This window comes from Alosa pseudoharengus, unplaced genomic scaffold, assembly GCF_046254945.1.
Source record: "Alosa pseudoharengus isolate Yale_2024_CS ecotype anadromous, Long Island Sound unplaced genomic scaffold, YU_APseudo_1.1 YU_APseudo_1.1_scf_13, whole genome shotgun sequence".
In the NCBI taxonomy this organism is placed as follows: domain Eukaryota; kingdom Metazoa; phylum Chordata; class Actinopteri; order Clupeiformes; family Clupeidae; genus Alosa; species Alosa pseudoharengus.
In genome coordinates this window covers 23,533,610-23,545,898 of record NW_027468598.1, presented here as the reverse complement: position 1 = coordinate 23,545,898, position 12,289 = coordinate 23,533,610, and the positions used below count along the sequence as shown (strand labels likewise).

At 39.2% G+C, this 12,289-nt stretch overlaps 1 long non-coding RNA gene across 1 annotated transcript; it reads left to right on the top strand.

The window, feature by feature from the left end:
- The first annotated feature begins 250 nt into the window (after nt 1-250).
- Nucleotides 251-12,289, top strand: LOC143121914 (uncharacterized). The gene is made up of 5 exons (XR_012986557.1): nt 251-612; nt 1,786-1,866; nt 2,178-2,210; nt 4,303-4,579; nt 11,367-12,289. It is a non-coding gene; the product is annotated as an uncharacterized LOC143121914 (long non-coding RNA).

Genomic DNA, 12,289 nt, shown 5'->3' with positions numbered 1-12,289 from the left:
GGCTACGACAGCCATGGCCGCCGTGAAATTCCTACCCTGGTGGTCACCCAGCCCTCCACACACACATACAACAGCCCTCCCTGCATGAAACGTCCCTCTTCATTCTGCTAACATTTACAGTAGCTGACCTCTTCCTCAATTTGTCCCTGCTGGGTAACGTCTCCTCCTCCTCCGTAACGTCTCTGTCCACCTCCTCCGAATCCACCTGTACTTCTCTTTCCTCTGTGTCACTACACTGCACATCCAACCCAGTCTCACGTCTGAACGTGTCACTGTCACGTTAATTAATCTATTGGGACGTGTTGTGTAACACGTTTCCTTGTTAAAAAACGTGTTGAGCAAAACGTAATTATCGTGTTACTATCACGTTGTATTTCGCTTTCAACGAGCCAACAGAACCACGTCATCTGTCAAAAAAGCCTGACCTCACAAAATGGGGAGAATGTTATTTGATGCTTTTGACGTGCAGTTTCACACTCTTAAGCCTGTTTTGAGTTGTGGATTAGAAGGAGCCACCTTCTGGCTAGCAGTTTGAGAAGCCTGAACCCCAGAATCCAGAAACAATAACCGAGCAGGGACGGAGAAAAAAGAAGAATCCAAATGGGAAATGAGGTGAGCTTTGCTACTGCCGCTAGCATGATTATTTTGCTAGCAATTGAGCAAAACATTTTAAAGTTGATTTAACATGAAATAGTAGCCTATGCATGGGCAATACTGTGAATTCAGAGTAGGCGTGCACAACTTATAATTTAGCTAACGTGCATGATGTAATGTTACATTAATCTGTAAAACAGCTGTTGTCTGTGTAAATTAGCGTAATATTGTTAGTGTGGGCTACAGCTAACAGCTGGGAGGTAGCCTATCAGCCAGGCATGTATAATCGATAATCATGATGAACGTGAATAGATTTCGTTGCGAAACGGGCATTGTTTTAGGCCACATATCAGGTATAAAACAATTGTATTTTGATACAGCAGTTCTCCGGATGTTAGATATTCACTTATAATATAATATTGTATTTCTTTAACCTGATTAAGAGAGGGGTTTAATTCAATATAGAATTGCAATGTGTGTGGCCCATAATATTAGAGATTAGATTAAGCTAGATTTAGATTAGATTCAACTTTATTGTAATTTAAAAGAGTAGGCTACAAGTACAGAGCCAATGAAATGCAGTTGACATCCAACCAGAAGTGCAAAGAAGCAGTTATGTAGACGATCAAGATTAATTATGTACAACAGTTAAATACATAGGCAAGTTTTCCAGATGACGTGTACAGTGACAGAAATAGCCTATACAGTGAATATGGAATGTGTGTCTAGCCTATAACAAAACAAATTGATAATAATACATAATAATGATAATAGCAGTAATTACAGTAGGCCACTCGCACTGTTGTTGGTGACGTGTCTGTTTCCTATTGTTCCATGCCACTCTCCTACTGTCTCCTTTACTGTCCTGCGCCACTCGCCTACTATATTTTGCCTCTTGCCTACTGTCCAGCACCATTCGTCTACCGTCTCCTATGCTGACCCACGCCATTCACCTACTGTTTCCTAACTGTCCCATGCCACAAACTGTAACATTAAGCTGACACAATCTTGCTGCACGGTTACTTATCTGCATGCAATCACTATTGCCAGCTGTTATGAGTAAACATTATATTGGGACACCAATATATTTCTGATTCATGGGCAGTGTATTTGCTACTGAAGAAAAGGAGAACACATAGTAATTGTTCTTGGATGGGTATTTAGAGTAAGGTTTCTATTGATCTTTTTCAGATAAGGCCTCTTCATTTTCAACTGTGAAGGATCTACATGGACTTGGTCTGGATAGCCTTTCCTGTTTTGATGAGCCAGTCGGTATGTATTAGACATTCTTTAGGATAAAAGGAGCCATATGTTATCAAAAATTCTACACCCATATGTAGAAAAGCTTTGTTGCTGTTTGTTATTGTTGTTGTTGAAAACTACGTTGAATGCAAAGAGATACATATGTCCCTTGGGAGGAGAGGGATGAGTGTGGATGGTTGAATTGTCCAACAGGCGAAAAATTTATGATTGTGTATGATTGTGTTTATGTCTGTATATGATTTTTTGTACTTGTTCCATTTTAAGTATGCTTATATACTTTACGCCATGGTGGTCTAAATTGTCTTTATTGCCACTTGCAGGGTCTAGAGGAAAAACCCTATATGAGCCCCAGGGTGAGTAGTGTATAATTATTTTATCCCAAGCTTGATTTTCGTAGAAAGGTGTTCAAACCAAAATCAAACCAAAATCTTCTAAAATAATAGATAGATAGATTTATTATTTGTCCTTTCAGAAAATTGTTCTGCGCCATACAGTAGACAGTTAGACAAGACTGAATACAAGACGGAATATAGACCAGAATTTCCCTCACCGCAACCGCCCCCACCCTACCACACCCCCACACATACTCAACATCAGGGCAGAAGGCACAGACCCCACTACACATGTATAGAATGATAAAGTACAGTTGTGCATACTGTGATAGTCCAGCTGGAAAGAAAGTGCATGGTCCTGCAGTTAACGTCTTGTTCATCAATATAATGCTAGTTGGAATGAATTACCAACTGGCTCAATTTGTTTGGAAAGAAGGTAGCCTGAACCTGGTGTATGGGATGTGACATATCTCTATTAATTGCATGACCTTTCATCAACACCCTTCTTTCACAGGTCGTAGCAATACTGTCTAGTTTTTGCCCCTCAACCTTGCTGGCCATGTTAACTATCTTGCTCAGTTTGTTTTCTTTTTGGTCACTGACAAAGAGAAATACCAGGTAACACAACAAAAAAATAGCATGCTCTCCACAAATGAATGATAGAAAAGTAACATATCTCTATCCACTCTAAATTGTCTTAGTTTGCACATAAAATGCAGCCTCTGCAGCCCCTTTTTATAGATGGTGTTGGTATTACTGTCCCATTGCAACTTATTATCTATTATTGTGCCTAAGTACTTGTACTCGACTACAATCACAACATCCTCACCATTTTTAACCATACACTGGGGGGGCTGGCTCCCAGTTCTGTACTGTAGTCTATTATTATTTGCTTTGTTTTCTGTATATTTAGAAGAAGACAGCTGGACCTACACCATTTCGCGAATTGATCGATCCACCCAGGCCCTGTAGTTGGTCTCCTCGCTATTCTGTATTAACCCCACTATTGCTGTGTCATCTGCAGATTTTATGAGGTATGAAAACGCTCGAAAAACGCCGAAGAGCCCCGTATAAGAGCCCCAGTGTGATAGGCTGGTTGCTGTCATGTGACACAGGCCACCACAAGAAAGTGGAAACGCATCGTAGAGCTGGCCGTGTGGGGTAAGGTAAGTTAAACTACGTAAATTTAGTAAATAATAATAATAATGTTGTTGTTTTTTGTTGTTTCGAACAAAATATAGAGATAGTTATCCTGACTAAAACTCCTTTATGCTGTAAAACAACTAGAATCACGCGAAATTAGTGCAATTTCTTAGTCAATGTCTTATCGAAATGAATGCGATGGTGATACAATCCTGCTTTTCAATTAGTTGACATGGTGTTTGACATTAAATTATAATGAGGTCAGTTTCATGTAATAAGCTATTTGTTTCTTTGGGTCTGGGTAATTGAAATGAGCAATTTCTTAGTACAATTCAATGTCTTATAATGGTAAAAGACGTGGACAAATACGTGATAATTAGCCAAATAAATCATTGTTCACGACACGTTATGGTTAAATTATCAGAATGAGTGTGATGGTGATACAATCCTGCTTTTCAATTAGTTGAGATGGTCTTTGACATTAAATTATAAGCAGGTCAGTTTCACGTAATAAGCTATTTGTTTCTTTGGGTCTGGGTAATTCATGTGACAAAAAATTCTGTTATAGGCTACTACCGTTTTTCAGAAAAACAAAGCAGTACAACATTTCTATCTCCAAAATAATGCATTGTACGCATGTGTGTACTACGTAGTGCATGCAGCTTTTAATGTCCAAAGTAGCCTATACTGATTTTCCTGCATAAGAACTACAAATACTCCTCCAAAACTACAGTCTTGACACTTGAAGTTGTGGAGTTATATTTTAGTAGCCTATTCTATAATTGCATAAATACCCACATCGGTATTACCCTTGTCTCACCTGTATACAACATATGTCTATGAATTGCAGTAGTGATCAAATGAAAAAGGAAAGAAAGGTGTCCTGATGTGTTGTTTAGGGATGGTCCTGCAATGTTTTCTCGACATATCTTTATGTCTTTTTTTCTCCCCTCTACTTATGTTTTCACAGATCCTTGCTCCTGATATCCTGATGTATGGATTGCACTTCATTATATGACTCCAACAGAACACTCACAGAAAGGAGAGTGGTGTCAAACTACAAGACAGCCAGCATGTAAGCAAGGCCTTGATTGTCCTTGTTTGGCTACTCATTTGTCTACTTCCTGAAGAGGCTGAAGCATGCTGGCCTTGACACCTCAGTCCTTGCTTCCATTAACAGCTGTGTTATGGAGTGCATCCTCACATCATGGTCTACTGCAGCGGTGGATACAGAGGACAATTGGCAGGTATTTTACATCACTTTTACATTACTTTTACTGTGATTTTGCTAGATATGGTTGTCGCTGTGCTAAATATAGGCCCATATTGTAGATCGAGAAACGCATTGTACAGCTGATACATCTTGGGCTATACTATTAAGGGACAGCTGAATTGACCACCTAAATCATATATTTTCTGAAAGCCTATAGCCTCTAGATGTCAATTAATATACATTAAGACATGCCCAAACTTCCTACTGACTTTGGTGCATCATAAGGCGTACATAGGCCAATATTGTAGATCGAGAAACGCATTGTACAGCTGATACATCTTGGGCTATACTGTTAAGGGACAGCTGAATTGACCACCTAAACCATATATTTTCTGAAAGCAAATAGCCTCTAGATGTCAATTAATATACATTAAGACATGTCCCACCTTCCTACTGACTTTGGTGCATCATAAGGCGTACATAGGCCCATATTGTAGATCGAGAAACGCATTGTACAGCTGATACATCTTGGGCTATACTATTAAGGGACAGCTGAATTGACCACCTAAACCATATATTTTCTGAAAGCCTATAGCCTCTAGATGTCAATTAATATACATTAAGACATGCCCCACCTTCCTACTGACTTTGGTGCATCATAAGGTGTACATAGGCCCATATTGTAGATCGAGAAACGCATTGTACAGCTGATCCATCTTAGGCTATACTATTAAGGGACAGCTGAATTGACCACCTAAACCATATATTTTCTGAAAGCAAATAGCCTCTAGATGTCAATTAATATACATTAAGACATGTCCCACCTTCCTACTGACTTTGGTGCATCATAAGGCGTACATAGGCCCATATTGTAGATCGAGAAACGCATTGTACAGCGGATACATCTTGGGCTATACTATTAAGGGACAGCTGAATTGACCACCTAAATCATATATTTTCTGAAAGCCTATAGTCTCTAGATGTCAATTAATATACATTAAGACATGCCCCAACTTCCTACTGACTTTGGTGCATCATAAGGCATACATAGGCCCATATTGTAGATCGAGAAACGCATTGTACAGCTGATACATCTTGGGCTATACTGTTAAGGAACAGCTGAATTGACCACCTAAACCATATATTTTCTGAAAGCAAATAGCCTCTAGATGTCAATTAATATACATTAAGACATGTCCCACCTTCCTACTGACTTTGGTGCATCATAAGGCGTACATAGGCCCATATTGTAGATCGAGAAACGCATTGTACAGCTGATACATCTTGGGCTATACTATTAAGGGACAGCTGAATTGACCACCTAAACCATATATTTTCTGAAAGCCTATAGCCTCTAGATGTCAATTAATATACATTAAGACATGCCCCACCTTCCTACTGACTTTGGTGCATCATAAGGCGTACATAGGCCCATATTGTAGATCAAGAAACGCATTGTACAGCTGATCCATCTTAGGCTATACTATTAAGGGACAGCTGAATTGACCACCTAAACCATATATTTTCTGAAAGCAAATAGCCTCTAGATGTCAATTAATATACATTAAGACATGTCCCACCTTCCTACTGACTTTGGTGCATCATAAGGCGTACATAGGCCCATATTGTAGATCGAGAAACGCATTGTACAGCGGATACATCTTGGGCTATACTATTAAGGGACAGCTGAATTGACCACCTAAACCATATATTTTCTGAAAGCCTATAGCCTCTAGATGTCAATTAATATACATTAAGACATGCCCCAACTTCCTACTGACTTTGGTGCATCATAAGGCATACATAGGCCCATATTGTAGATCGAGAAACGCATTGTACAGCTGATACATCTTGGGCTATACTGTTAAGGAACAGCTGAATTGACCACCTAAACCATATATTTTCTGAAAGCAAATAGCCTCTAGATGTCAATTAATATACATTAAGACATGTCCCACCTTCCTACTGACTTTGGTGCATCATAAGGCGTACATAGGCCCATATTGTAGATCGAGAAACGCATTGTACAGCTGATACATCTTGGGCTATACTATTAAGGGACAGCTGAATTGACCACCTAAACCATATATTTTCTGAAAGCCTATAGCCTCTAGATGACAATTAATATACATTAAGACATGCCCCACCTTCCTACTGACTTTGGTGCATCATAAGGCGTACATAGGCCCATATTGTAGATCGAGAAACGCATTGTACAGCTGATACATCTTGGGCTATACTATTAAGGGACAGCTGAATTGACCACCTAAACCATATATTTTCTGAAAGCCTATAGCCTCTAGATGTCAATTAATATACATTAAGACATGCCCCACCTTCCTACTGACTTTGGTGCATCATAAGGCGTACATAGGCCCATATTGTAGATCAAGAAACGCATTGTACAGCTGATCCATCTTAGGCTATACTATTAAGGGACAGCTGAATTGACCACCTAAACCATATATTTTCTGAAAGCAAATAGCCTCTAGATGTCAATTAATATACATTAAGACATGTCCCACCTTCCTACTGACTTTGGTGCATCATAAGGCGTACATAGGCCCATATTGTAGATCGAGAAACGCATTGTACAGCGGATACATCTTGGGCTATACTATTAAGGGACAGCTGAATTGACCACCTAAACCATATATTTTCTGAAAGCCTATAGCCTCTAGATGTCAATTAATATACATTAAGACATGCCCCAACTTCCTACTGACTTTGGTGCATCATAAGGCATACATAGGCCCATATTGTAGATCGAGAAACGCATTGTACAGCTGATACATCTTGGGCTATACTGTTAAGGAACAGCTGAATTGACCACCTAAACCATATATTTTCTGAAAGCAAATAGCCTCTAGATGTCAATTAATATACATTAAGACATGTCCCACCTTCCTACTGACTTTGGTGCATCATAAGGCGTACATAGGCCCATATTGTAGATCGAGAAACGCATTGTACAGCTGATACATCTTGGGCTATACTATTAAGGGACAGCTGAATTGACCACCTAAACCATATATTTTCTGAAAGCCTATAGCCTCTAGATGACAATTAATATACATTAAGACATGCCCCACCTTCCTACTGACTTTGGTGCATCATAAGGCGTACATAGGCCCATATTGTAGATCGAGAAACGCATTGTACAGCTGATCCATCTTAGGCTATACTATTAAGGGACAGCTGAATTGACCACCTAAACCATATATTTTCTGAAAGCAAATAGCCTCTAGATGTCAATTAATATACATTAAGACATGTCCCACCTTCCTACTGACTTTGGTGCATCATAAGGCGTACATAGGCCCATATTGTAGATCGAGAAACGCATTGTACAGCGGATACATCTTGGGCTATACTATTAAGGGACAGCTGAATTGACCACCTAAACCATATATTTTCTGAAAGCCTATAGCCTCTAGATGTCAATTAATATACATTAAGACATGCCCCAACTTCCTACTGACTTTGGTGCATCATAAGGCATACATAGGCCCATATTGTAGATCGAGAAACGCATTGTACAGCTGATACATCTTGGGCTATACTGTTAAGGAACAGCTGAATTGACCACCTAAACCATATATTTTCTGAAAGCAAATAGCCTCTAGATGTCAATTAATATACATTAAGACATGTCCCACCTTCCTACTGACTTTGGTGCATCATAAGGCGTACATAGGCCCATATTGTAGATCGAGAAACGCATTGTACAGCTGATACATCTTGGGCTATACTATTAAGGGACAGCTGAATTGACCACCTAAACCATATATTTTCTGAAAGCCTATAGCCTCTAGATGACAATTAATATACATTAAGACATGCCCCACCTTCCTACTGACTTTGGTGCATCATAAGGCGTACATAGGCCCATATTGTAGATCGAGAAACGCATTGTACAGCTGATCCATCTTAGGCTATACTATTAAGGGACAGCTGAATTGACCACCTAAACCATATATTTTCTGAAAGCAAATAGCCTCTAGATGTCAATTAATATACATTAAGACATGTCCCACCTTCCTACTGACTTTGGTGCATCATAAGGCGTACATAGGCCCATATTGTAGATCGAGAAACGCATTGTACAGCGGATACATCTTGGGCTATACTATTAAGGGACAGCTGAATTGACCACCTAAACCATATATTATCTGAAAGCCTATAGCCTCTAGATGTCAATTAATATACATTAAGACATGCCCCAACTTCCTACTGACTTTGGTGCATCATAAGGCATACATAGGCCCATATTGTAGATCGAGAAACGCATTGTACAGCTGATACATCTTGGGCTATACTGTTAAGGAACAGCTGAATTGACCACCTAAACCATATATTTTCTGAACGCAAATAGCCTCTAGATGTCAATTAATATACATTAAGACATGTCCCACCTTCCTACTGACTTTGGTGCATCATAAGGCGTACATAGGCCCATATTGTAGATCGAGAAACGCATTGTACAGCTGATACATCTTGGGCTATACTATTAAGGGACAGCTGAAATGACCACCTAAACCATATATTTTCTGAAAGCCTATAGCCTCTAGATGTCAATTAATATACATTAAGACATGCCCCACCTTCCTACTGACTTTGGTGCATCATAAGGCGTACATAGGCCCATAATGTAGATCGAGAAACGCATTTTACAGTTGAAACATCTAGGGCTATAATATTAAGGGACAGCTGAATTGACCACCTAAACCATATACTGTATTTTCTGAAAGCCTATAGCCTCTAGATGTCAATTAATATACATTAAGACATGTCCCACCTAGGGATGTAACGATTACCGGTATAATGATAAACCGTGATAAAAATGTTGACGATAACAATTACCGTTTTCTTTTGAAATATCATAATTATCACGGTTGATTACCACGGTGTTGACACCGTGTGTTTAATCCTTCCCAGCTTCATCCGAGCCTGCTTTTGACATACAGTAGGCCTGGTACAATGAAGCAAAATTGGTACCCTACTGATTCTGTTGTCCAATTAATGGTTTTAACTGCTATTTGGATTAGGCTACAACTGATTTTAAAAGGCGGAACATTTTCACCGCAAAACTTGCACTGTATCATTTAGCCGCTCTGCGTTTTTCTTTTTTATCTTCGCGTCCACATTAAATCCATTCCACTCACGTTATCAGAAGAGCAGTAGCCTAAAGTTTTATTTCTCAGGGTAGGAATTTCACGGCGGCCACGTCGTTGCGTTGGCCGTGATGTCCCTTTGAAAATCAGAGGTTTACAGGCCACGGTGGCCTTGGTGCCCTTCTTTCAATATCCTGCTTTGCGTCCTACTAATAGCGATTTTCATTTAGCCTATGGCCTGTCAAAATATTCACAGCGCAAATTCATTTAGTATTTTATGCAGTGGAGAAAGTGACAGCGCAAGAAAGAAAGTGCGTCTAAATTCACCCATTCTTCTCAGTTGAACTACTCGCGAACGAGCCTACTTATCACGCAGACATCAGTATCACATGAAAGAGCTTTTTCTCAGCTTTTAAACGATGTTAGCCGCGAATTGCTATGGTGAACGGTTCGCGAGAAAAGTAAATAATATAATTCAATTTAATCATAAATTCTACTGAAGGTTTTGCGTCCATCACCCTACCCATTCCTCTCGGTGAAATACTTCACAAACCTTTCGTTTAACACATAACAAACCATATATCAGAATAAACAGCAGACCTTACCGAACACAAAGATGTAAAGCAGTCACCTGTACAGTTAGCCGTTCCAGAGTAATCCAGTTTTGAATTTGCAGTAAATTTCGACATGCATGGATGTCTCCAAATTTGGGCTTTAAGTTTTACAATGTGTTTAAATTGTTCCACATGATTTCATAACGGGCCAAATACAAAATAAATGTTACAAATATCACCTAAATATCGGTAAATCAGAGGACAGCTGACTAAGAGTTTGTGAAAGTAGATCACAAAATGCTAAGCATGCATCTAGGCTATTTGAGTTTCTTAAAGCTGAACTGTGCTTACATTGTTCAATACATGATTTCATAACAGGCCAAATATAAAATAAATGTTAAATATAGCCTAGATATCTGTAAATATTAGATGATCAGATCATTTGCAGTTCTATGTAATATGTCATGTTTCATGTTTTTGTAATGTTTCATACAGTGATGCAGGTCTACTGCAGTGAATAGGCTATACAACTTTGATCATTTTTATAGCCTACTACTGTATAGTTAACTTTGGCCTTGGTGCCCTAACATGTGGCCTTTGTGCCCTCCACCAAATATGCTCAACTGAAGGCCAAGTGGCCTTGCCCCCAGAATGGTGAAATTTCAAGCCTGGTCTCACTCATTGGATCCAGATAACAGTAATAGCAACCTCCAAATAATGTTATGGTAAGTTAAGCTATAAGCACATACCCAATTAAACATGAACGGGACACTTGTTGAAACTATTTCAGCTTGTGTAGGCCTATCAGTGCTTTCTGAACATATTGAACACACTTTTAAAAATACCGTGATAATACCGAAAACCGTGATAATTTTGGTCACTATAACCGTGAGGTTAAATTTTCATACTGTTACATCCCTAGTCCCACCTTTCTACTGACTTTGACAATACAAAATAGTGTCATGTATACATTTATGTCCTCCAAAGTTTGCAGGAAGGTGGGCCATGTACTAGTCTGTTAACTCACATGTACAAGTGACAGGCTTTAAGAAAATATATGGTTTGCATGGCTGAAACTGCTTTGCCTTTGTGTTGGAGCTCAAAATGTTCTAAACATATCTTAAATTTCTCTCTTCTACTTATGTTTTCACAGATCCTCGCTCCTGATATCCTGATGTATGCATTCCATTTCATTATATGACTCCAACAGGACACCTACACAAAGGAGCTGTTAAAGCAGTGTCTTTCTTCAAACAACAAGACAGCGAGCATGTAAACAAGGCCTTGTTTGTCCACTTCCTGAAGGGGCTGAAGCATGCTGGCCTTGACACCTCAGTCCTTGCTTCCATTTACAGCTGTGTTGTGGAGCGCATTCTCACATCCTATGGTCTGCAGCGGGTGGTGTCATCGCTTTATTTATCATTGTTTGTGTAAATCTTACACATCTTACACAAAAGTCTAAAATAATCTAAACTTCATTCACTCTCCATGTATAGATCAAGATAGACTTGCAGAACAGGCTGCAGGGCAACAGTCTGATAGCCTGCATGAAAGCATAAATGGTCCGCACTTGTTAAAAAGTGCAATTATCAAAGGGCCCTTGAATTGTGTTTTTTTAAACCAAGGAGTATGGCTGTAGCGATGCTGTCAGCTCTGCCATAAGCAGTGACTGTGATTATGTTTGCACATTTTGAAAATGTTGTTTTTCTTTCTTTTGCATTATTTTCCACTTCATTGTTGTATAGTTTGTATAATGTTTGTTAAAGTTGCACACATTAATTCACTGTTCGTATTTGTAAAAATGTGTATAGTGTGGTATAGTTTGTATGGTGGAGTCTTTATTGTATCGCACAAACAAGAACACCCCACCCCACCATACCACTTTGACTAACCAATTTTCTGCGGGAAACCCTGGATGCTTTCTAAAGGTATTTTGTGAAACATAGGGGTTGCTATGGTAGTGGTTGCTAAGCTATTGCTAGGGTAACTGAGAAGGTTGCTATGGTGTTGCTACGGGATATATGGTGGTTGCTATGCAGGTTTATAGGGCAATCATGTTGGTTGCTAGGTTGGTGA